This window comes from Giraffa tippelskirchi, chromosome 10 (assembly GCF_054371585.1).
Source record: "Giraffa tippelskirchi isolate mGirTip1 chromosome 10, T2T-mGirTip1v1.2.pri, whole genome shotgun sequence".
In the NCBI taxonomy this organism is placed as follows: domain Eukaryota; kingdom Metazoa; phylum Chordata; class Mammalia; order Artiodactyla; family Giraffidae; genus Giraffa; species Giraffa tippelskirchi.
Genome location: NC_137284.1, coordinates 65892676 through 65918153, shown reverse-complemented (window position 1 = coordinate 65918153; position 25478 = coordinate 65892676). Strand labels below are relative to the sequence as shown.

General features: G+C 37.7%; 1 long non-coding RNA gene across 1 annotated transcript; it reads left to right on the top strand.

Annotated features, from left to right (window-relative positions):
- Positions 1-2003: 2003 nt before the first annotated feature.
- On the top strand, positions 2004-9900 carry LOC145524017 (uncharacterized). The gene is made up of 2 exons (XR_014067022.1): positions 2004-2118; positions 8929-9900. It is a non-coding gene; the product is annotated as an uncharacterized LOC145524017 (long non-coding RNA).
- The last annotated feature ends 15578 nt before the right edge of the window (positions 9901-25478 follow it).

The window sequence follows — 25478 nt, the reverse complement described above, 5'->3', positions numbered from 1 at the left end:
TCCAACTCTTTGTGACCCCATGGACTGTAGCCTGCCAGGCCCCTCTCTCCATGGGGTTCTCCAGGCAAGAATACTGGAGGGGGCTGCCATGCCCTACTCCAGGGGATCCTCCTAACCTAGGGATGGGACCCACATCTCTTACGTTTCCTGCACTGGCATGTGGGTTCTTTACCACCAGCATCATGAAAGTTATAAAGAACTATGAGAATTTTCATATTTTACCCACATCTTTACCAATTGGTCATTAATTTAAATTTGCCAAATATTGGAGGCACTTTGGTGCACTACTAGAGATAAGGTTTCTTCTCTTCAGGAGGTTATAGTCAGGGTGGGGAGAAAGGCTAAGCCATCAGCATTAAACAATTAAATCAAAGACATATAAACAGTGACAGGTTGATGACTTAAACAATTGAATCTGGAAGCCTAACATGAGAGTAGGTTGGGTTGGATTCTGAGAATCCATTTTCGAGTGAGATGAAAGGAAGAGGCTTTCTGAGAAGTTTAGCTGAATTATGACCAATGAACAGAATATAACATGCAGAGAAAAGAGGGAAGGGCATTCCAGGCAGAGAAAAACACACATGCAAGTGTCAGGAAGGAAGACATGTTTGGAACATAAGAGGAAATGTGCTAAATGGGAGTAAGGAAGAGGTCAGTAAGACTGTCAAATGTGAAAAAAAATAAACAGGTTTTTGGTCAGATGCATGCAGGATTCAGTAAACAATTCAAAGAATCACTTCTGCAGGTATGTGGAAAGCAGACTGCAGAGAATCAAGAGCAAAAGCCAGAAGGTCGTTTTGAAGCTATTTTTAGCATAATGGGAGCATAGTTTAGGGTTTATGCCTATTTTGGATAACCATTTGCTAGTGGACAATGGGAAAGTGGAGGGAATTCAGGTATTCCTAGCTCTGATTGTCCTGATGTTTTGTAGTTGCATTTAGGGAATTGGGGGATATTGGAGAAAAGGTAGATTTAAAAATAGGACAGGAAAGTAGGGATTCAGTTTTGAACAAGTATTTTTCAAATCGGAATCTTCATTGCAGTATGGAAGTTGAACTTTTTAAAAAATTTGACATAACAGAGTTATTGTTTATTGAATAAAATAATTTTTAGGATTACTTAATATATGTGGTAAGGTTTTAACATTTATATTGTCTTTTATGACTTTTGAGTAACCATTAAGTTGTCTTATATAGAAAATTCTGCTTTTAAAAAAGCACCAGCTCTATGCTATTAGGAAAACTTTCCTTTGAAAATGTGGACTTTTTTTGGTAGCCTAATGAAATGAAAAATTGTTTAAGGTAAATAGCTTTGCATAATGATTAACATGGGTACAGGAGAGTGAAAGGCTGACAGATAACACAAGTAGATGCAAAGATGAATTATTCAAATAAGGAAGCAAACTTTATTGAGTGGTTGAATTTCTTGGATTACCCTCGAGCAAAATTTCATATAAACAAATTAAGAAATCAGTATTACCCTCATGCACAGAGTATTTTAACTTCTAATTTTTTGCAGTTTACACTATCATTTTTTCTTTCTTTTTCAAATTCTTTTCCCATTTAGGTTATTATAGAATATTGAGCAGAATTCTCTGCTCACACCAAGTTATTCACACTTAACTCCAGTATGGAGAAAAAATCAACAGTAAAATATCAATAATTGAGATACCAATCATTCTAATTGGTGATGAGTTAAACATGACATATTTAGTTTTTCATAAAATCATATGTAATAATTTTGTTTTCTCTACATTTTTAAAAACAACAATTTAACAGTAGCTATTTTATTATGGTTTTAATTTCTGGCATGACATGTATCTCTCTTAAGTCTTTCCAAACTTAAACACCATTCAGTAAGAAGTAAAAGTAATTACTAACACAACTTTGTTTTATTACTTTGCTCACCTTTTAATCTAATGCTAAACAGGTAAAAAGCACATATTTAATAATTTTTCACATCTAGACTTTTATATATTTGGAAATCAATGTTTCTTTCTTAAGGCAGTTGATCAGGTTTTGCTATGCAAGTTGAGCTGTAATGGAAGAACATGGGACCAAGTGTTGGAGAAACTTCATTGTTGCACTGGCCTGTGGTTAAAGAACTCTTTGACCTTGGGTAAGTCATGGAACTTCTTTCAGCCTAATTTCCTTGTCTGAAAAAAGGGAGTGCATCTAAGAATACATTAAACTTCAAAATTATTCAGATTCATGATACTATAACCTATGCCTTGTAACAGTGGACCAAACATATCAGATTAGAATACTAGACTTCTTTGTATATGTGCAAAAGAATCATTTGATGACTGGAAAGTGAATCTTTATGTGAAAATGGATGTTGGATGAAGTGGTTTTTACCTTAATATCAAAGACTAATGACATTTTCAATACAATATTATTTATAAAGAATCAAAAAATCTGTAACATGAAAGAGACCTGTGATAGTTTGTCTTTAATTTCTAGTTTATTGGTTTATAATGGGAATGCATCAAAATAGACTTCTAAGCATCAAAGTTTATAAAGTACTTCTATCTTGTTCAGTAAGAAACTGACTAATGAATACCTTATTCTGTACCTCTTGTCTCTGTCATTATTAGCTGGTGACATTTTAGCATTAAAGTTAAGGTAACCCTCAAATGCACAAGTTTTTGTGCAAGCCAGTTTTGCTCAGTTGAATATTGTGATAGTCTTAGATGAATCAGCTAAGAAAATATGCTAATTTAGCTTCAAGGGTATATAGTCTGACTTGAGAGCCTAGACGAAAAAGTCACAGTTATTTAATTTACATAATTGTTTTAAGTTGATTAGCTTGGCAGCATTGGTGTGTATTTTTTCCAGGGGAAGAGTTTATTCACTGTATAAATAATTATTTACTAGACACACTCTAAGATATGACTTGACTAGGCTTTTAGAGTGAAATGTGTAAACCTATGCTCATCCTTATTTAATATAGCAGATTTATTTTGGCACTCTTTTAAGTCAGGGCTTCTTACAATCTATGAGAAACAAGGGGGCCGTGACAATCTGTATAACTGGACTTGGCAGCACAGATCAGCTCTTGTCATAGCTCCAAGGGAAGAATGTGCAGTCACTGAGTGCTGCTCCCCAGACTGGTTTTGCCTCCTGGCAAGAGAGTACAGGGCTCTTGTCAGTTACAGTGATAGCTCCAATAGCAGACTCAGAGAAAAGTAGGACAGAATATACACTGCTCTGGCTTCTAACCAGCAGCTCCACACATATTTAATAATGGCTACACGTCTCGTCTGATTTGGTATAAAAAAAAGCTTGAGGGAGTGGTAGTGATTTCAGATCTGTTTCATTTACCCTTTAAAGTACTGTGAGTCTGTAAAGAAAAAAATTTTCTACTCTCCTTACCTCTCTGGATTTACTTCTTCTGGTGGTTCACGTATGTGACAGGGGGACTTACTCATTTACCTATGAAATAGGTGAAGTGCACTAGCATTTGTTAAATGCTGGTTCTAGATATCTTGCCACATTAACATGCAGTAAAGATGAGGATTGCCACATTCCTGTAATCTACCTGATAGTTTTCAGGCAGCAACTGACTTTGAAAGCATCTGCTTTCTGTTTTAAGCTAATATCTAGACCCAAGTCAAATCTCTTTCTTGTTCATTATATTTTTGTGCTGAAGGTAGGGTCAAAACTAGGTTGTAGAAAGCATCTCAAAAATACATAATATTTTTAAAAGTCTCATTCTGGAAACAGTATCCTTTTCATCATGTAAATGGAATTCTTTGGAGGGAGAACACATGTGTGGTCCTTAGACTGACCTGAAGTCTGAACCTGCTGAGAGTTACTTCTGAAAACACAGCTCAGATTCATCAAGTTTTGGAATAAAAATAGAGCAATTTATGTTTGGATTTGGGCTGTGTGAGTGTTGATTTGCACGTTATTAGAATCTGGTGAGTAGACAGGCCTGCAGCCAGCGTTTTCAAAAGAATTGGTGAAGAGTGTGCAAGGAACAGGATGTGAAGCCTCCTCCCCGTGAAAATGGTCAAGATGAGCTTCTCATGCCTAGTGGGATCCTTTTTCTATAGGTGGCATCTAGAACAGTGACGCTTCTTCCAGAGGAGTTTGGAGTCTTGAGAAGGGCCTTACTAGTCTGAGAGTACGTTGTTCTGTCTTCTGCTTTGAATATTCACCTTCAGACTGATATAATTCCTTATTCTTTGCCAGGATGGACCCAAGTTTTGTGGGGCCTAAAGTTTATATAATAGTGGAAGCCCTTTTTATGAAAAATAATGTAAACTTATAGATACAAAAATGTCTAATTGAAATGTAAATTTGGTAAATACATCTTGTGCTTGTGCTGAGTCTCTCGGTCGTGTCTGACTCTTTGTGACCTCATGGACTGTAGCTCACCAGGCTCCTCTGTCCATGGGGATTCTCCAGGCAAGAATACCAGGGTGGGTTGCCATTTCCTTCTCTGGGGATCTTCCTGACCCTGGGATCGAACACTCGTCTCCTGCATTGCAGGCGGATTCTTTATCATCTGAGTCAAAAGGAAAGCCCAAATACATCTTAAGAGCAGATACATACTATAAGCATCATAAATCTCAGAGAAATAACAACTTTACCATACTTTTTCCCCTATGTCTTTGGCTGCATGCTCTCTGATCACCTCTTTGTGTGGCAATGATTTTCAAGTAGTTTGTATAGAGAATGGTTGATTGACTTAATTATTGATAATATAAAAATTATTTTGGCTTTATAACTCATTATTGATGAAGCTATATACACTTTTTTTAAGGGTCTTTTTGAGGTCAAATTTGGCAAAACCTTTATCAAGATTCTTTCACATATATAGCATAAAATTTAGAAGACTTTTCTGCAAATATATTGCTCTGGCTATGTCATTTCAACTTTGTTTCTTCTCTGCTAGTTTCTGTCTGTATTCCTCAAATCTTGTTTCTCCCTACTTCCCATATATTCCAGCTCCAGGTACAAGAGTGTCATTTTGTGATGTGATCCCTTGGCCCTGTTCTTTGGGTCACCTCAATAAGTGAGTCTGTATAGGGAGGGCTCCTAAACACAATTTCTATATCAGAATTTGCAGTACCAATAAATTATACCTGGAGGTGATGGCAATCCATATAGACATATTCCACTAAATGAAACAGAAATTCTATCCCCAAGTCAACCATCTCTTAGACTCCTATGTCCATTCCAGTGTCATCTTATTTGAGGAAAATTGTGATAAAGGAGGAGATCAGAGTTAAATGCCTCAGAAATGGCCTTAGACCTGGGACAGGCAGTCTGATGGACCATAAGAATATGTATCCTCCCCAAGCCTGTGGTGAACCCCAATCTTTTCCCCTTTATCCCCTATAACCATGACCCAGATACCAGGAGCCCTGGAACCTCCTGCTCCATGGAGCCTCAAGCATGCTTTCAGGGCATGAATTTCCCTCAGGTGCATCCTCTTTTTCAGCACTCCAGTTACATAAGTCCTGAGGTCTTGGTTTTTGTTGTTGTTCAGTTGCCCAGTTGTGCCTAACTCTTTGTGACCCCGTGGACTACAGCATGGCAGGCTTTCCTGTCCCTCGCCATCTCCCAAAGTTTGCCCAAGTTCATGTCCATTGCATCGCTTATGCCATCCAGCCATCTCATTCTTTGGTGCCCTCTTTTCCTTCTGTCCTCAATCTTTCCCAGCATCAGAAAATTTTCCAGTGAGTTGGCTGTTCTTATCAGATGACCAAAATACTGGAGTTTCAGCTTCAGCATCAGTCCTTCCAATGAGTATTCAGGGTTGATTTCCCTTAAAATTGACTGGTTTGATCTTGGTTGGGGAGGTGATATTTTAGCAATGGAGGTAGGGAGAGTGTAGGTGGAGTTCTGCTGTGTGGGTTGGAGTGACATGGTGATATGTAAGCTGAGGACCCTTGCCTTGTTGGGTAGAGTCTGGAGTATAACTGGGGTTGGGCTGCAGGATGGGGCCTCTGTTTGTATTCTTGCCCAGGCTCCACTGATTTTACAAGTTAGTCTTATTTGAGAGAAAAGCAACAGTCATTTGAACAGCTTGTGATTAAAACTGCTTATTTTTGCATTTTATACAAAAACATGACCATGTGAATGCATTGCTTGCACCTCCCAGGGCCTTAGAAGGGACCTGTGCAAGTATGGGGTCTTGAAGATTAAGCTTCATTAGCTTTTCAGTAAATCTCCTCTGTTCCTTGACATTAATGAAGCTGTATATCAAAACATTGTACCTCTTGGCATCTTTCTGTCAATCACATTAATATCCAATTGGGAAAAAACAACACTCAAGGGCCTAATATATTAATTTTGAAAAATCATTGGTACTAATTATTGTTCTATTTCACTTACCCCAAGTGCTCTTATCTGGTAAAATCAAGCACACCGTGAAAAGTCAAGAAACCAAAATCAGAGAGAAAAAAGTTTGGAGTAATTTTAAATATGATAAAATACAGCTAACTTAATACAGAAAAAAAAATAAACATAAATTCATTCAGGCTCTTATGTTTTAATGACTGAAAAGTCTTCCAGCCATTAACTTTGTGATTGCATAGGTCTTTTTGCAAGATTTTGACGCTATTATCCATTTCAAGGTGTATAAGGAAGACATGAAGATCAAGAGCAATGAAAAGGTTAAGGGATCAATTGTATATTAGTCTGTGGTCAAAAGATTTTTGGAGTTGCATTCAGGACAAGAAGAAGAGAGTTGGAATAATAGGAGATTATTTCTGGGGATTGTAGTGGCTAGAACTGAGTGGAATGAGACTCTAGCATTTGGTAATGACATAATCAAGGGCTTTGCTAAAAAAGAGTGAGGAGGTTTTTCTTATGTATAAAGGAGCTCAAGGACTAAGAGTACTGGGTGTGAAAAGCATCAGATATACAATTACAGATATTTCCAGAAATAATAATAGCAGTTATAGTGAAGAGAGTTGACAGTAAGCTGAGAACTAAAATCTTCAAAGAATGAGATGGACTGAGATGGGGGCGTTGGTTGTTGTCGTTTAGTCACTAAGTCGTGTCTAACTCTTTGCAGCCCCACAAGACTGCAGCATGCCAAGCTTACTTGTCCTTCCCTTTCTCCCAGAGTTTGCTTAAGCTCGTGTCCATTGAATCTGTGATGATATCCAACTGTCCCATCTTTTGTCACCCCCTTTTCTTATTGCCCTCAATCTTACCAAGCATCAGGGAATTTTCCAATGAACTGAATCTTTACATCAGGTGGCCAAAGTATTGGAGCTTCAGTTTCAGCATCAGTCCTTCCAGTGAATATTCAGGGTTGAATAGTTTGATCTCCTTGCAGTCCAAGGGACTCTCAAGAGTCTTCTCCAGCACCACAATTTGATGGCATCAATTATTCAGTGCTCAGCCTTCTTTATGGTCTAACTCCACATCTGTAAATGACTACTGGAAAAATCACAGCTTTGACTATAAGGACCTTTGTTGACAAAGTGATGTCTCTGCTTTTTAATATGCTGTCTACATTTGTCATAGCTTTCTTTTTAAGGAGCAAGTGTCTTTTAACTTCATGGCTGCAATTACCATCTGCAGTGGTTTTGGATCCCAAGAAAACAAAATCTGTCACTACTTCCACTTTTTCCCCATCTATTTGCTGGGAAGCGATGGTACTAGATGCCATGATCTTGGTTTTTTTTAATGTGGAGTTTTAAGCCAACTTTTTCTACTCTCCTCTTTCACCCTCACCAAGAAGCTCTTTAGATCCTCTTCACTTTCTGCCATTAGAATGGTATCATCTGCATATCTGAGGTTGTCGATATTTCTCCCAGCAATCTTGATTTCAGCTTGTGAATCATCCAGCCTGACATTCTGCATGATGTACTCTGCATATATGTTGAATAAACAGGGTGACAATATACAGCCTTGACGTGCTCCTTTCCCAATTTTGAACTGGTTTGTTGCTCCATGTCCGATTCTAACTATTGCTTCTTGACCTGCATACAGGTTTCTCTGGAGACAGGTAAGGTGGTTGGTCTGGTATTCCAATCTCTTTAAGAATTTTCCACAGTTTGTTGTGATCCACACAGTCAAAGGCTTTAGTGTAGTCAGCAGAAATAGATGTTTTTCTGGAATTCCCTTGTTTCCTCCATGATCCAACTGATGTTGGCAATTTGATTTCTAGTTCCTCTGCCTTTTCTAAATCCTGCTTGTACATCTGGAAGTTCTTAGTTCATGTACTGCTGAAGCCTAGTTGGAAGGATTTTGAGTATAGCCTTACTAGTATGTGAAATGAGGAAAACTGCACGATTGTTTGAACATTCTTTGGCATTGCCCTTCTTTGGAATTGGAATGGAAACTGACCTTTTCCAGTCCTGTGGCCCCTGCTGAGTTTTCCAACCACAGGGAGTTGGTAGATGACTTCAGAAGGTAATTAGTGAGGATTGCAAATTAAAGGCATGAGATTCAAACCTGGGGAAAGAGGAAGAAAGATAATTTAAAAAATATTGGCACTGTTTAGCGTAGCTTATTAATGTTTTATTATCCTGAATGATTGAGACACTGTCATAACTTTTAACACATATTATTTTAGAAGATATAAATATTGAATTTTAGATTGTATTCAATAATTATATTTGTATATATATATATTTACTTTTTGTTGCTTCAAAGTTTAATCAATATCAGCTAAATTATAATATACTGATATATTGAAAAACTAACCTACATTATCTTTAAATTTGTTTTACATTGGAAACTTGTCAGTTAATAGAAAAATTAATTAATAAAACTAAATCACTATTTGTGATAAAACTCTTGTCAAGATAGAATTGAAAAAAATTACTTTGTAAAAGATATCTACCATGAACTTCCAGAAGAATTATACTTAATAATTTAATGATAAAATTTTAGAATTAATTTTTCAGAGTTATGAAGCAGTTTTGAATATCTGCAATTATTTTTTATTCAATATTAGATTTAAAGTTCCAGTCAGCACAGTAAGATCAATACAAGGAATAAAATGTACAAGAATTTGAAAGGAAGAAACAAAAATTCTATTTGAAGATATCAAAATCCTCTACCTTGAAAATTCAAAAGAATTTGCATATAAACTATTAGAACTAGTAAGAGTGAGCAACAAATTCCTGTAAATCAAATTACTATACAGAAGTTTTTGCATCCTGTATAACAGCTTCAAACAGTTGGGAAATAATATACAGAAAAATTTCTTGAGTCACCAAAACTATAAACCAGAAGGTGATAAATTTGGCTATAGTAGAGCAACAACAACTTTGGGAGCAGCACTTCTGAATTACAGATACCAACAAAAGGTAAAAAATAAGCCAGAGATTTGGAGATATTATTTGAAATATATGTACTTTACAAATTATTAGAAACCTCAAAATACAAAGAGGTTTGGCAAATTTTATGAAAAAGAGCTCATGGAAAAAATTGGAAATTCACAGAGATGAAACCCAAGTAGTCAATAAAATGTAAAAATAGACAATGTCAGTGGTAGCCAAGAGAATACAAAATTAAACCCTGTGTTAAGCAAAATAACGACCCCTGAAGATGTCCCTGGAAACTGAATATATTAGTTTACAATACAAAGAGGAGTTAAAGTTGCAGAAGGCATTAAGTTTGCTAATCAACTGACCTTGGGATGGTGAGATTATCCTCGATTATTGGGATGGATCCTAGGTAATCACAAGGATCCTTATATGTGGAAGATGATGGCAGAAGAATCAGAGAGAAATCTGAAGGGGGAGGAAGGAACCACAAGCCAAGGAATGAAGCAGCCCATAGAAGCTAGATAAAGCAAAGGAACAGATTCTCCGGTGGAACGCCTTGAAGGAAAACAGCCCTGCTGATCCCTTGATTTGAGACCCAGTTTGGACATTTCATCTCCAAGACTGGAAGATAATAAACTTGTGTTATTATCAAGTCATTACGTTTATGGTAATGTGTTATAGTAGTAATAGAAAATGAATAAAAGCGCTGGTGAAATGCACTGAATTCCACCAAGATGGCAAACATTTGAAAGTCTGACAATATCATATGTGGAAAATGGGAAGTGTCATACAATGCTGGTGCGTGCGTGCGTGCGTTAGTCGCTCAGTCGTGTCTGACTCTTTGCGATCCCACGGACAGTAGCCCGCCAGGCTCCTCTGTCTTTGGAATTCTTCAGGCAAGTGTACAATGCTGGTGCGTGCGTGCGTGCGTTAGTCGCTCAGTCGTGTCTGACTCTTTGCGATCCCACGGACAGTAGCCCGCCAGGCTCCTCTGTCTTTGGAATTCTTCAGGCAAGTGTACTGGAGTGGATTGCCATTCCTTTCGCCATAGGAACTTGCCAACCCAGGGATCGAACCCTGGTCTCCTGCATCGCGGGCAGATGCTTTACCATTTGAGCTATAGGAAGCCCCTACAATGCTGGTGATAGGTGATAAATTAGTGTTATCTTCTTAGGGGAGCAATTTTACAATGTCTAATATATTTATACTCTTAGGATCAGCAATTGTATTTCTAAATCTAGTTAAAAGAAATTGTGACACATATGGACAAAAAAATACAAGAATTGTTTAAGAAAACTGCTGCCTTAAGACAATTTATCTTATTTTCAGTATCCGATGAAAATTTAGAATCAGTGTATATTTCCATCATCAGATAATGGATAAATAATGTGAATTTAATTGATGAAATAATATATAGCAGGTGAATGGACTAAAGCTATTTAAATTAACATGTCTAATTCACAAAAATGTATAGTTTAACAAAGCGAAAGCAAATTTCAGAAAGTGTTCATGTATGTATTACAATATTATTTATGTAAATTTTAAAAACAAAATAATTCTTTCTACTGTTTTTGATATATAATTGTGTAAAGTACAGCTATCAAAAACATTAACAGAAATCTAAATGCTAAAATTAAAATTTTGATGGCATCTAATAGAGTGTGGGAATTACAGGATTTCAAGTCTGCAATGAATATATGAATATTTCTTATCTGTTCTCCATCTTTTTTAATATGCCTGAAATATTCCATAATTTAAAAAGCATATGCCTGATTATTTAAATTATTTCCTTGTGGTCAATACCTTCTATCATAGATCATATATATATATATACACATATAAGTATAATTTTAGTTTATGGAAAACTAACAGGCTATACATGAGATGAGAGTCTTAGCTATGATTAACAAAAATCATAACAATTACCATGAATGCATTCAGAAATACTTCTCACTATAACTTGAGGGTTGAAAAAAGAGACAATCCTTACTAAAGTAGCAATCATTTACTTTCTACTGAACTTCAGATGATGCAGACTGTAAATAAATAAATTCGAATGAATATGAGGTATTTTATTATTGGTATAGTATAGTTTTTACCCTGCCTTGTGGGTATATGAATTGCTATATTTGAATTTTTTTAAGAAATCAAATGATATCTGCCCAAGACCCACTCAGTAGGTTGGAAAGAAATTCAATTTCTGTCTTATTTTTAACATCTATTCTTCCAAGGGTCATTCCTGAACACTTGAGATGGGCCCCCTGTTTTCCTCCCACATTAATTACTTCTAGGTGCTCATTGTCCAAGCCCAATTGTCTGGCTTTCCTGCTTCCAAATCAAGTAAGGGCATGAAGGTCTTGGTCCAAGCCTGCAGTTAAGGACCTGGTATCTGGCTTCCTAGGTTTAACATGCATGATTTTCTTCTTTACATCTTACAAATTCCCAGAGACATGCCAAAGGAACAAGATAGTGCTTTCTACCATCGAAATGACCCATCAAAATATTTCTCCTCACTCCTGAGGAATAATGTTTTTCTCTGAGCCTTTTGCTTTCACTTCAACCTACTCCCCAACCCCTCCACTCCAGTTCAGTAAATCTCTAAAAATAGATATTCAACTGGACTTTCATTTTTGAGGCTATGGAATGGTGACATCAGTGAAGTTCAGGGTTTTGTGTTTTTTTTTTAACAACATGGAGAACAAATAATGAGTAATTTATTTGGCAAAATGTCTGGTCTAGTCCTTAAAGAAAAGTATGGTGAATTGTACTTTTCGGGAGTTTAATCTTTCTGAATTTTGCCTATGTCCAGGGAGATTTGTCTAAGCAATTTTAACATTCTTTGTGCTCCTATATGTGTCAAACCTAGAGACAGAGAGCTTTACTGGTCCACTGAGAGCACCCCCTAACACAACTGAGCTATGAAAAGTCAGCAGTCTTGCTTTGGATCCATCTCAAAGACAAGAAGGACTAAGCCCAGTAATCTTGCAGGGGGTTGTTTCCGCTGCCCAAAGACCTCAGCCAAATGCAGGCTCCCTTGAACTACAAGGATGATCTAAATTAGGTTGGACTAGTCAAACAGCTCACATTGTTGAATCTTCTCTAGTTCCCTGGAATCTCTAACGTGCCTGTGTCTTTCTGATTGGAGTGGGACTGAATGAACCATGTGCCTGCCTCAGTGGCAGCTTTACAAAATCTTCTGGGTGCTTGGGCTGAAATCTCAGGCTTTGTCTTGAATTGTGAAAACAATCAAGGAACATTCATTTCCTTATATGGTTATATATCCTCAGTATTTGCATCCTCATGACTATCATTTTGATAAGAAAAATGCACTAGGACACCAAAAGCAAATTAATAAGTGCCTTAAAATTTGACAAGTGGCCATTTCAGATAATAGTGACATTCACGTTATTTGAAGAAATCACAGACATAGAACGGTAACAGATGTTTTCCACTCCCACTACTGACAGATCAGGATTCAGAAGCCAACTGCATTGGGAGGAATTTAGGTCAGTGTGAGAAATCAGTGTGCATTTAAAAATTCTTTTTGTATGTTTAAAATACATTGTAATGTGTTAAGAAACAGCCCTTCCTTTTGAAATTCTGCTAGAGAGCTTCTGTGGAGAGCTGCAGCTGTTTGGGTGCATTCAATGGAGATGATTCAGCTGGGAGGAAGGCCATTAGAAGGGGAAGAAGAGTTCAGAGAAGGGTGGGTATATGGCAAAGGAGAAATTTTTAGAACCGAGGTTTATATTCTAGAACAATAGTCTCTGAAATGAGCTGCCTTTCCCAAGGATTGGACAGGAGTTTCTATGGGTATTCAGGAAGAAGAGATTAGAACTACTACCTACTGTTTGTTTTTTGATTTGTGTTTCAATTATTATATATTTTTTCTTTTATTTGACACTTTATTTTTTAATGGAAGGATAATTACTTTACAGAATTTTGTTTTCAAGAATCAGCCATAGGTACACCCATGTCACCTCCCTCCTATCTCCCGCCCCATCTCACCCCTCTAGTTGTCACAGAGCCCCTGTTTGAGTTCCCTGAGTCATGCAGCAAATTCCCATTGGCTATCTATTTTACATATGGCATTGTAAATTTCCATGTTATTCTCTATGTCTCACCCTTTCCCTCCACCACTCCCCCTGTGTCCATAAGTCTGTTCTCTGTCTGTTTTCCATTGCTGCTCTGCAAATAAATTCATCAGTACCATCTATCTAGACTCCATATATATGCATCAGAATATGACATTTATATTTCTTTTTCTGACTTACTTTACTCTGTATAATAGGCTCTAGGTTTGTTCACCTCCTTAGAACTGACTCAAATGTGTTCCTTTTTATGGCTGAGTAATATTCCATTGTATATATGTATCACAGCTTCTTTATCCGTCCATTTGTTGATGGACATCTAGGTTGTTTCCATGTTCCAGCTATTGGAAATAGTGCTTCAGTGAACACTGGGGTACATGTGTCTTTTTCAATTTTGGTTTCTTCAGAGTATTTGCCTAGGAGTGGAATTGCTGGGTCATATGGTGGTTTTATTCTTAGTTTTTTAAGGAATCTCCATACTATCTTCCATAGTGGCTAATCAATTTACATTCCTACCAGCAATGCAAGAGAGTTGCCTTTTCTCCACACCCTCTCCAGCATTTATTGTTTGTAGACTTTTCGATGACGGCTATTCTGACTGGCACTCATCTCACAGGCTAGTAAAGTAATGCTCAAAATTCTCCAAGCCAGGCTTCAGCAATACGTGAACCGTGAACTTCCAGATGTTCAAGCTGGTTTTAGGAAAGGCAGAGGAACCAGAGATTAAATTGCCAATATCCGCTGGATCATCGAAAAAGCAAGAGAGTTCCAGAAAAACATCTATTTCTGCTTTATTGACTATGCCAAAGCCTTTGACTGTGTGGATCACAATAAACTGTGGAAAATTCTGAAAGAGATGGGAATACCAGACCATCTGACCTGTCTCTTGAGAAACCTGTATGCAGGTCAGGAAGCAACAGTTAGAACTGGACATGGAACAACAGACTGGTTCCAAATAGGAAAAGGAGTATGTCCAGGCTCTATATTGTCACCCTGCTTATTTAACTTATATGCAGAGTACATCATGAGAAACGCTGGGCTGGAAGAAACACAAGCTGGAATCAAGATTGCCGGGAGAAATATCAATAACCTCAGATATGCGGATGACACCACCCTTATGGCAGAGAGTGAAGAAGAACTAAAGAGCCTCTTGATGAAGGTGAAGGAGGAGAGTGAAAAAGTTGGCTTAAAGCTCAACGTTCAGAAAACTAAGATCATGGCATCTGGTCCCATCACTCCATGGGAAATAGATGGGGAAACAGTGGAAACAGTGTCAGACTTTATTTTTTTGGGCTCCAGAATCACTGCTGATGGTGACTGCAGCCATGAAATTAAGAGACGCTTACTCCTTGGAAGGAAGGTTATGGCAAACCTAGATGGCATATTTAAAAGCAGAGACATTACTTTGCCAACAAAAGTCCGTCTAGTCAAGACTATGGTTTTTTCAGTGGTCATGTATGGATGTGAGAGTTGGACGGTGAAGAAAGCTGAGCACCGCAGAATTGATGCTTTTGAACTGTGGTGTTGGAGAAGACTCTTGAGAGTCCCTTGGACTGCAAGGAGATCCAGTCAATCCATCCTAAAAGAGATCAATCCTGGGTGTTCATTGGAAGGTCTGATGTTGAAGCTGAAACTCCAATACTTTGGCCACCTCATGCGAAGGGTTGACTCATTGGAAAAGACCCTAATGCTGGGTAGGATTGGGGGCGGGAGGAGAAGGGGACGACAGAGGATGAGATGGTTGGATGGCATCACCGACTCGATGAACATGGGTTTGGGAAGACTCCGGGAGTTGGTGATGGACAGGGAGGCCTGGCGTGCTGCAATTCATGGGGTCGCAAAGAGTCGGGCACGACTGAGCGACTGAACTGAACTGATTCTGACTGGCAGAGAAGGCAATGGCACCCCACTCCAGTACTCTTGCCTGGAAATTCCCATGGACGGAGGAGCCTAGTAGGCTACAGTCCATGGGGTCGCTAAGAGTCGGACACGACTGAGCGACTTCACTTTCACTTTACCCTTTCATGCACTGGAGAAGGAAATGGCAACCCACTCCAGTATTCTTGCCTGGAGAATCCCAGGGACTCCGGAGCCTGGTGGGCTGCCGTCTATGAGGTCGCACAGAGTCAGACACGACTGAAACGACTTAGCAGCAATTCTGACTGGTGTGAGATGGTATCTCATTGTAGTTTTGATTTTCATTTCTCTAATAATGAGCAATGTTGAGCATCTTTTTATGTGTTTGTTGATCACTTGTATGTCTTCTTTGGAGAAATATCTGTTAAGGTCTTTTTCCCACTTTTTGATTGGGGTTTTTATTTTTTTGGTATTGAGTTGCATGAGCTGTTTATATATTTTGGAAATTAATTATTTATAAGTTGTTTCCTTTGCTATTATATTAACTTTTGGTATTACATTCTTGTGTTTTACACTATAAATAATAGATTAGTTCATTAGGACAGGAATATAACTTATAAAAAGCCACTGTATATACATCTGGAGTGCTGATAAATTTTTACTTACGATTTTATTGATAAGGGTACTGCTTGGAAATAATTCAGAGGATCCTCTAAATTTGTTAAACCAGATCTGACATGGCAGCAGAAAGGCCAGTGCTACCTTAATGATGACAAACAGCTTCTAAGACCAAGGACTGCAGCTGGCTCATTCTCATCATTAAAACTGATGAGAGTTTTAAAAAGACACCCTTCTAAGCGGACATAGCCTTGAGGGATTCCTGGCCTGGAATCTGTATAGAGACTGAATGTCAGCCCATTCCCCCACATCCTCACATGGAAGCCTGTCTGAGGACACCAGGGAGAGACGAGGTGAAAGACCATAGTAATTTTGCTGCTTCCCTTCCCCAGATGAAATTCAGCACTTCAAAACTTGTAGAGATAAATCTTTAGGTCTGATGAGATGGTTAGTTTTTATCCAAACTTGGGCACCAGAAGGAGAAAGAAAACTTGTTTCTTAATTTATTTCTCAAGTGTGGCCCTTTTTATTCTCTCTTCATATCTATTCTCATTCTCTTCCTGAATATTTGTAGCAGACTGTAGACATGGGATTTGATTTTGGCCAGTGAGCAGTAGTTTTAGCAGTAAACTCAAGGAGGCCTTAAAGGGAGATGCTGAACCATTCTTTTTTCCTTTCTCCTTTCATACTGTTTCCTGGAATATAGGTGGGATGGCTGGAACTCTAGCAGCATTATTGAATCTCAAAGAAGTCTAGATCTAAGGACGGCAAATTAGTAGTATGGAAGGAGTCCATGTCTTTGAAAACTTCCTGACGCATCTACACTAATGTTAGACTGTCTTTTTGAAGCTTTTCTTTACTTGAGAGAAATAAGTTTCTACTATTATTAGGAAATTTTCTCCTATTGTAGCTGAACTTAATCTTCCCTCCTCGATATATGAAATTCCTTCCTAATTCTACAATTCTAAGTACACTTGGCTATACTCATTACTGTGAACCTAAATGTGATAATAAACAAGTAATCAAGGAATCCTCTAATAATTTCTAGCCATTAAATCATCATTGCAAACCAATTAGTGAATTATAGAATAGAGTTTTTCATAACTTTGGGTCATACAGATCCAGAATCAAATATCAACTTTACTATCTACCGGATGTCTGGATTCTTATGAGATAGAGATTCTGCACATGCATTCTTCTCTCTGTGTCCTATAAAACCAGCTTATAAGATTGCTGTGTTTATTAAATGAGATGATACACGTAAAGTGCCTGCCATTCAAAGATGCTCTGTATGTGTTAGATAACTTTGTAGTTCATTTTCTTGTTACCTGTTTATTTTATGGCATTACTGCCTAGCACATTGTCATAAAGTACATGCCAGACGAATGATTCTTTTAATAAAAATAAGGTTAAGATTCTGAAGTACCTTATAAGGCATATATCTTGTTCTCTTCATTTGAATTCACTCTTCAAGTTTTGTGAAATGTTATTCTAATGCTCAGAATGATTCATGGGCCACTCGAATTTACACTTCACACCCAGAGAGTCAGTTTGGCATTGGGCAGAATTTGGCTGTTTATTCCATAGTATGTGAAAAAAATAATGAATTGCTAACTGCACAAGCTTGTGTTGGAGATTAAAGCGAGCATTCTACTATTTTGAATACATTAAACATGATTTGTCTTAATGACATACATAATTTGGAGTCAACATATAATGAGCAAAATTATCTCTGTGCAACATTTTCCAAAACTTTAATTCAAAAACACACTGTATTGGACACGTCTTAAAAAATTAGGCAATTTTATTCTCTCCAAATATATAGTACTGTCTCTGTGTGTTTGCATTTTTCTCTCCCTCAGCAAGAGAATCATGAGTTGGGACAAGCTGATAGAGATCTTGTGGCACAGTCCTCTGTGGTGATGAAGAAGTTTGTCTGAACCAACCTGAAGACATAGCAAGGGGAATTTTCTATGTTTAATGACCTGCATGATGCCTCATAATTCTTTCATGTACAAGTGGTTTTATTAATTGTGCTTTTTCTGTTCTTTTCTCAGTAGTGTCTAGCAAAACGATCTGGTCTCATCAAAAATGTTCTATGCACTTTTCTTCATATCCTGTGGTTCAGAGATCATATTTCAGATATTAGAGAGTGATGGTTGGAAAGAATAGAAGGGTGGCAAAAGAGGTTAAAGGGAAGTGAAAAACTTTCTTCTTCACTTCCATAAACTCTCTCTGAGAAACACTGGACCTCTTCACCCAGTAGATAGATAGAATTTGAGTTATAGCTGCTTTAATCCTTCTTTTGTCTACAGGAAAAGTAAACTTACTGAAAGAGTGATGTAATATCAGAGACTATGGGAATCCATTACCACTGAAATGACAAATCTGTCTGTGTGTATCCCCTTGTATCCTACTAATAAGGACTGCAAAGAAGGAAACTCCAAAGCTTCGTGCTGTGTGATGTATGTGACAATATCAGGAATTTGGAGAACCTTTAAGAAATAAAACATATGTGCTATGTAATATATGTTGACATTATTAGGATATTTGAAGAGACTTTATGAAACTAAAAAAAAAAAGAGAAGATCAGGGAAAAATGTGTTATCAAAGCTTAGGAATGAATTAAGAATGGAGGGCATTTGTCAACATTCAAGTGCTAACTTTTAAGTTGAGCTTCTGACATGAGTAGGCTCTAGTGAAATGCTACTGAGAGAGTCCCACAAGCTTTTTGATAGCTTCCACGCTGACACACACCTCCAAGTGGATTTGAGTGAAATCCGGGTATTGTTTCTATTTTAAGCGAACTTAATTGAGCCTTCAACGGCTTCAACAGGCATCTGTCAGGACTTTATCAACAAATAGTGCCCTCAGAGGGCATTTGCGGAGCAGACTGTCATGGACAGTGAGGACAAGAGACCTGGGCAGCAGACCCAGGCGAAAGGTGCATGAGAAGATACCTGTGTGAGGATGTGCACTCAGCCGGTACCTGCACTGTTCTGCCAAGACCTGCATCTTCTCACTGTCCATGGAAGAAATCCCTCAGTGTCAAAGGGCTGAGTGAGAGTACGAAGGCTGCCCCTGAGAACCGGCTTTGTGGGCAATTTGTTCACAATGACAGATTTATTTTGTCTACGCTTGTGTTATCAGGGTCCTAGGAGAAATTCCTTCCCAAATGTACTTTGACATGTACTAGTGTCTGTGGTATTAGGAAATAATGCTGTTTTTTCCTTTTGGAGTGATTGGGACTGTAAGTGCAAACATGTACTCTATCTAAATTACCTCATGGGTGAAACGTTTCTCTTATAAAAACTTTGGATCTCCTAGCTCACTTTAAACTCAAAATTTACATGTTGAGATACTAGAAGAAAGTGGATGCATCCACTATGCATCCAAATAGTGGAGGCATTTGTAAAGCTGTTTCCCCTATTACTTCCAATTTTTTTTTCACCAAGAGGGCATGAAATAGCTTTAATTTCCATTTCTTTATTCTGTACTTTTTTTTTTAGGTTTAAGTTAGGAACTTTGATGCCTCCTTTTTCTCTGATGGGCTTTTGTGTTTGAGGAACTGTGCACTACAGCAGGCACTATGCAAAAATTAACATCAACCAAAGAGAAACATGTTTTTGCTTTTAGCAGTTAACATTTACATGTGGTTTTCTGTCAAATTCTTTGCATTTGAATTAAAGAAGCTTATTTTTGATAGTTAATAAAGTAAATCTAATCAGTTTTGACATTTGTATTTTTTCAAATGCTCAAGGAATATATTTTTCACCTCGAAGCATTTTAGATTTGTTTATTTATGAAATTTTTCTCCCTCTTAAGTGGCTTAGCATGCAAGGAATAATTTTGACCCTACAAGGTAATCACCAGAAGTGTTTCTAGTATGATTTAGTTAAACAATTTTCTTTAAAACCACTAATAGGATACACTTATGTACACTGATCTATCTATGGTAAATAATAGCAGTTTAATACGGGTTTCTAAACATTAAATATTTAAAAACCTACAAGTTTATATTTTTCCATTTTTTATATACTAGTACTAGAAACTTTTTGATATTAATCTTTTGAAAGTTATTGGAAAAATTAACAGCTCTTAGGGCTTCATAATTATTATTTATGTGTGTACTTGTGTGCATGCCTGAGTGTGTATATGTGTCACTTTCCTCCACTAAATCGTAAGCTTTTTGATGTAGGGAGAAGGTCTTTTATCCCTGTGTGCCCACTTTATTTTGTCCCTAGATAATAGTATCTTCTCTGCCACATTGAAGGTGCTCAGTAAATATTTGTTTAATGAGTGAATGACTAAATAAATAAATAAAACAAAATAAAAATAAAACCATAAGAGAGAAGAAACATTTGTAACTATTATCATCAAAGGGTGATTACTTCTTTTGCTGTATAATTTTATGAACATCTTTGTAGAATTACATAGCTTTTTAGCATCATGTATAGTAATAAATTATATTATAGAGCTTATAAATGAAAATATTGCATATTTTAAAGGGCGAGGAAAAGACTTTGACTGGAACTCATGCCAGTCGTGTTCAATGGTTAGAATAGCATTCTGAAGCCCTCATGTTGATTGTATCTTAAAGATCATTGTGGTTAGATATTTCTCCAAATATATGATACTAGTTTAACATAGGTGTTGTGTCAATCATGGTAAACTAAGTATTAGAACTATTTTTCGTGAGTACTCCAGGCAAGTATCATTCATTTCTCAAACCATTCCACATGTACTTCATCAGGATGCATATATCGGCTCTATCTCCAATATTTTATATCTGATTACTATTCACCATCTTCAACTCAACAACTTTATTCTTGGCCACTATCAGTTCTGTTCTCTATCTGGTCGCTTTGATCACCCTCTTTCCCCCATTTTCCCCATCACAACAACAGGTCATAAATCAGGTCATATTGATTCCCTGGTTCAGATGCTCCAGTGGCTTCATTACAATTAGAATACAATTCAAACTCTCTCACTCCCCTCCACCCTTTCTCTGTGACTGCAGCTTATGGCCCTCCTCTCTGTGATCTCATCTCTTGTATGCTACCCCTCTCCACTACGCCACAGTCACAATGAATATATCCTAAGGCTCCTCCTGTTGAAGAGTCTTTGCATTTGCTATTTTCTCTGCTTGGGAGGCTCCTTCCTTCCTCACTTTTTCCAAAGCCAGCCCCTCAACATATGTTTGCCTAACTGTCATTGTCTCAACATTTCCATTTCTGACTACCCTAGCTAAGTTAGCCTTGCATCCATTTCACTCCAATCAACTTACCCTATTTTACCCTATTTACCCTATGAAATTTCCTACTATCAGCAGTTAAGTGATAGATTTACTGTTTGTTTCCTTACTTGGCTACAGTTGGTTAGAATGTAAGCTTATTAGTGACCTGGACATCCTTAGGGCTTCCCAGGTGGTGCTAACAGTAAAGAACCTGCCTGCCAATGCAGCAGACATAAGAGACATGGGTTCAATCCTTGGATCGGGAAGATCCCCTTGAGAAGGGCATGGCAACCTACTTCATATTCTTGTCTGGAGCATCCCATCATCAGAGGAGCTTGGTGGGCCACAGTCCATGAGGTCACAAAGAGGTGGACATGACTGAAGCAACTTAGCATACACATACACACATCCTTGATTTTTTTTTTCTTCTATAGTTCCAGTGCTTAAAAATGTGCCTAGAAAATCTCTGTGAAGAAAATCTACATTTGAGACATTGACCTCTTAAAATTTATGTCCTAAAGTCAGTCTTTTATACATTGTTGTTTAGTCATCCATGTAAAAAGACAAGATTGTTTAAAAGACTCAGACTCCTAAATTTCCCTGGTGATCCAATAGCTGAACCATTAGTAGCTGAACTCCATTCTAGGAGTTCTGTTAGTCTCTCTATCTCTACTCAGTAGCTGGTAGCTGAAGTGAAGTCCCAAAATCTCCCGGAGCCCACCACAGCTCTGATTAGGGGGAAGAGAACTGATCATATAGAGAAGAACGATGTTTTTCCAAGTTTCCGATAATGGACAGTTTGGGACATAGTGTTTACCTGGTGATGGAAACCCTTCAGATTAACTCCCCAGGTGGCATAGGCATTACCAAGGGAAATGACTATGTATGTCTACAAGAAGTGGTGCCCAGGCTTTTGAAAGAGGGTGCAGGTGTGCAATAAAATGCAGGCTGTTTGAGAATAATAGGGAGGGGAGAGACTTATTTATCCCTGCAGTCGAAAAAATTATGCCAAACAAATAGTAATAGTTGTTTAGAGAGGGCTATTAGGTGTGTGAAGTTTATGTTAACTGTTCTTGTTTCCCCTGTTTGCTTCTGGATGCATGAGGGCAACTTATGGGAAATATCACCATACTTACATATGTGTTTGTACATATATTCCATTCTGCAGGATAGAGCTCTGTATGTAAAAGATCTTTTAACTCATATTATAGCCAGCTCCCCCACAGACTCTTTCACCATTTATAAAGCTGTCACTTCTGGGTGATGGACTACATGGTAAGACCAGTAATCCCATAGGCTTCAGTCTCCCACTTTATTTTTCTTGCACTGAAGTGAGTTTCTTGGTGAGAGGCAGTAGCGAGTATGAGAAGCTTATCCATTATAAGCTGAATGTTTGTGTTCCCCTACCACAAATTCATTATGCTACTCACCCCTAGTGTGATCATATTTGGAGATGGAACCTTTGGGAGGTATTTGGTTTAGATTATGACAGGAGGGTAGGATCCTCATGATGGGATTCATGCCCTTAGAAGAGGAAGAAGATGCAGAAATGTCTCTCTTTCCATCTGCACACAAAGAAGAGGTTGTGTAACCACATAATGAGATGGTGGTTGTCTGCAAGCAAGGAAGTAAGCCATCACCAAGGACGAATCTACTAGCTCCTTGATCTTGGAATTTCAGTGTCCGTAACTGTCAGAAATACATGTTTTTTTTAAAAAACTCTACCTGTGCCGTTTTGTTATAAGACCAAACTAAGACACTGTCCATGTCTCCTTTTCTCAAAATCTTCATCAGCAGTGCTCCAATATTGTTCCTTTAATGTCCTTGACTAGCTGGTTGGACGATTAGCTTCTGACATCTATGTAAATCCCTTACTTACGGTTATATCTTCTTAAAAGCAAAATGATATATTGCTTGATGTCCTGCTCTCTAGGAAGATTGCCTTGTTCATTTAGTGCCACATCTGAGTCTGTGTTAGCCCCAGTAGTTCAGCTTTAATTTACTGCACGTATATCACGTGGAACCATTTGTTAACTCGCTTTAAATTGCTTTATGTTCACCCTGAGTGTATTCAAGGGACCCAGGAACTCCGTTGTGATTCCTGGGTTAGGACTTGCCAGGGGCCACATAAAGCACTCTGATCTGCTACTGACCCTCAGATGACCACTGGATCTGCTAGTTGCGAGAGTTACATGTCTTATCCATGGATCAGTTGAAAAGATTTTTCTTTCTCTGGTATCCGCCTTAAGACCTTTGGGTCGGAATAGGAGGCCCAAATGTAGTTAGTATGTGCATCAAACATAATGCTTGTTAAGGAAAAAAGGTGAGGGGATGAAAGATTTAGCATCCTGCATTCCCTCCTTTTACAATGACTATTTTTATATAATTTTATTTATTTTGGCTGTGCTGGGTCTTTGTTTCTGTGTGGGCTTTTCTCTAACTTCTGGGAGTGGGGCTTACTCTGTAGTGGTGGTCGTGGGCTTCTCATTGCAAGTGGCTGCTCTTGTTGGGGAGCAGCGACTCTAGGGCAGGCAGGGTTCAGCAGTTGTGGCTCCCAGGCTCTAGAGCACAGGCTCAGTATTGTGGCCCACGGGCTTTGTTGCTCTGTGGCATGTGGGATCTTCCAGAACCAGGGATCGAATCTGTGTCCCCCACACTGGCAGGTGGATTCTCCATCACTGAGCCACCGGGGAAGCCAGCAATGAATATTTTTGAAGTTTACTCCTTTTAATACGATATATCTTGATGTTATCCATTGTGTATCAATTTTTTCCTGGGTGGTTTTAATATGAATATTTAAAACTTTTTTCAGAAACGTACACTTCTGTTCTACATTTGAATATTTATTTGTTTCTCTTTTACTTAATCTGGTATCTAATTAAAGAAATGCTAATGATAAAATTGGTATCTTTAATATCTATCATCTTCTTTCCAATCATGCTTGCTTCATTCCAAAGTACATTATTATTATATATTTTGTTTTGCATGGTATTTTTTAAAAACTTCTCTTTTCTGTCCTCAACTGTGTTTTCATTTCTGTATATTCTTTTTGATGCTTCTAATAATGTGATAGATCTATCTACATTATTTATTTCTGTGCACACTCTTAGTCATCTTTCAAGACATTCAAAATCTACATTGAGTATTTCCTTCCTTTAGCAAGCTTTTTTCTGACCCCTTCCTCACTTACCATAAGACTCGGTTAGGTGGTTTTTATGTTTATTTTTTGTGAATTCTCTTATCATTTCCCAGTATTATCTGTTTCTGTTTGACCTTTACACTATGTTGTTACCTACGTTAAGACGAGAATCATCTCTTGTTCATTTTTCTTTCCCCAGTATGTGACTGTAAGTATTAGAGAATATTAGTTGGAAGGAAAAAAAGTTACATCAGTGTAAATGTCTTAAAGCTAATGCCTTCCAAAATGACAAAGCCACAGCAAATCTAATGGATCAGTAGCCCTACATGGACTACCTCCAAAAAATGGCTAAATTTAAGGGAGTTGTTAGATTTATTGAGACTGTTACGAGATTAATGACCATGATAATTTTAAAATATAAAGATATTACTGAGACTTGTTCCAAGTAGTGGAATATTATGGCTGAAAAGGAACTTAAATATCATTGAGTCTAATCTTTCCTCCTGTAATGCTCTTGATATTGAATGAAGGGAAGAGAATACTCAAAAAGCTAATAGACTTGAAAAGATTACTCAGCTTATAAGTGGTTAAGTCATTGCTAAGAGCCAGGTCTATCATGATTTTTTCACACCCTTTACTAGAATAGTGAAAAAAACAAAAAATAGAAAAACTAGGCTTCCCTGGTGGCTCAGACAGTAAAGAATCTGCTTGCAATGCAGGAGAACTGGGTTCCATCCCTGGGTCAGAAAGACAACCTGGTGGAGAAAATGGCAACCCACTCCAGAATTCTTGCCTGGAGAATTTCACGGACAGAGGATCCTGGCAGGCTCCAGTCCATGGTGTCACAAAGAGTTGGACACCACTGAGCGACTTTTACTTTCACTTTCTTTACTATTGCGTCTCTCTGTTTCAATGTTTTAATGTTAATCTTTGAAACTCTTTTCCATTACTTTTTGAAGTCTTTAACTACAGCAAGGCAAAGCCAGTGTTTTCACAATTCTTTCAGTTGCTGCTTAGTTTATGGAAAAAGCCAAAGTGATTCATCAAAACCACCAGTAATTAAAATGGAGTAGCATGTTGATAAGTATATGTTTCAACAAGAGAAGTGCCCCTTTTCGTATTTTATTCCTTAAGAATCTTTTACCTAACAGAGCACCTACCTAGCACATGCAGTATTTGATTAAAAATAGTTATTGTATATATAATTTTATACCCTTAAGAGTGGTATTGTTATAATGATTGATAAAATCTCACAGTTTAGCTGGTTAAACTTCAGCAAATTTCTTCCATTTA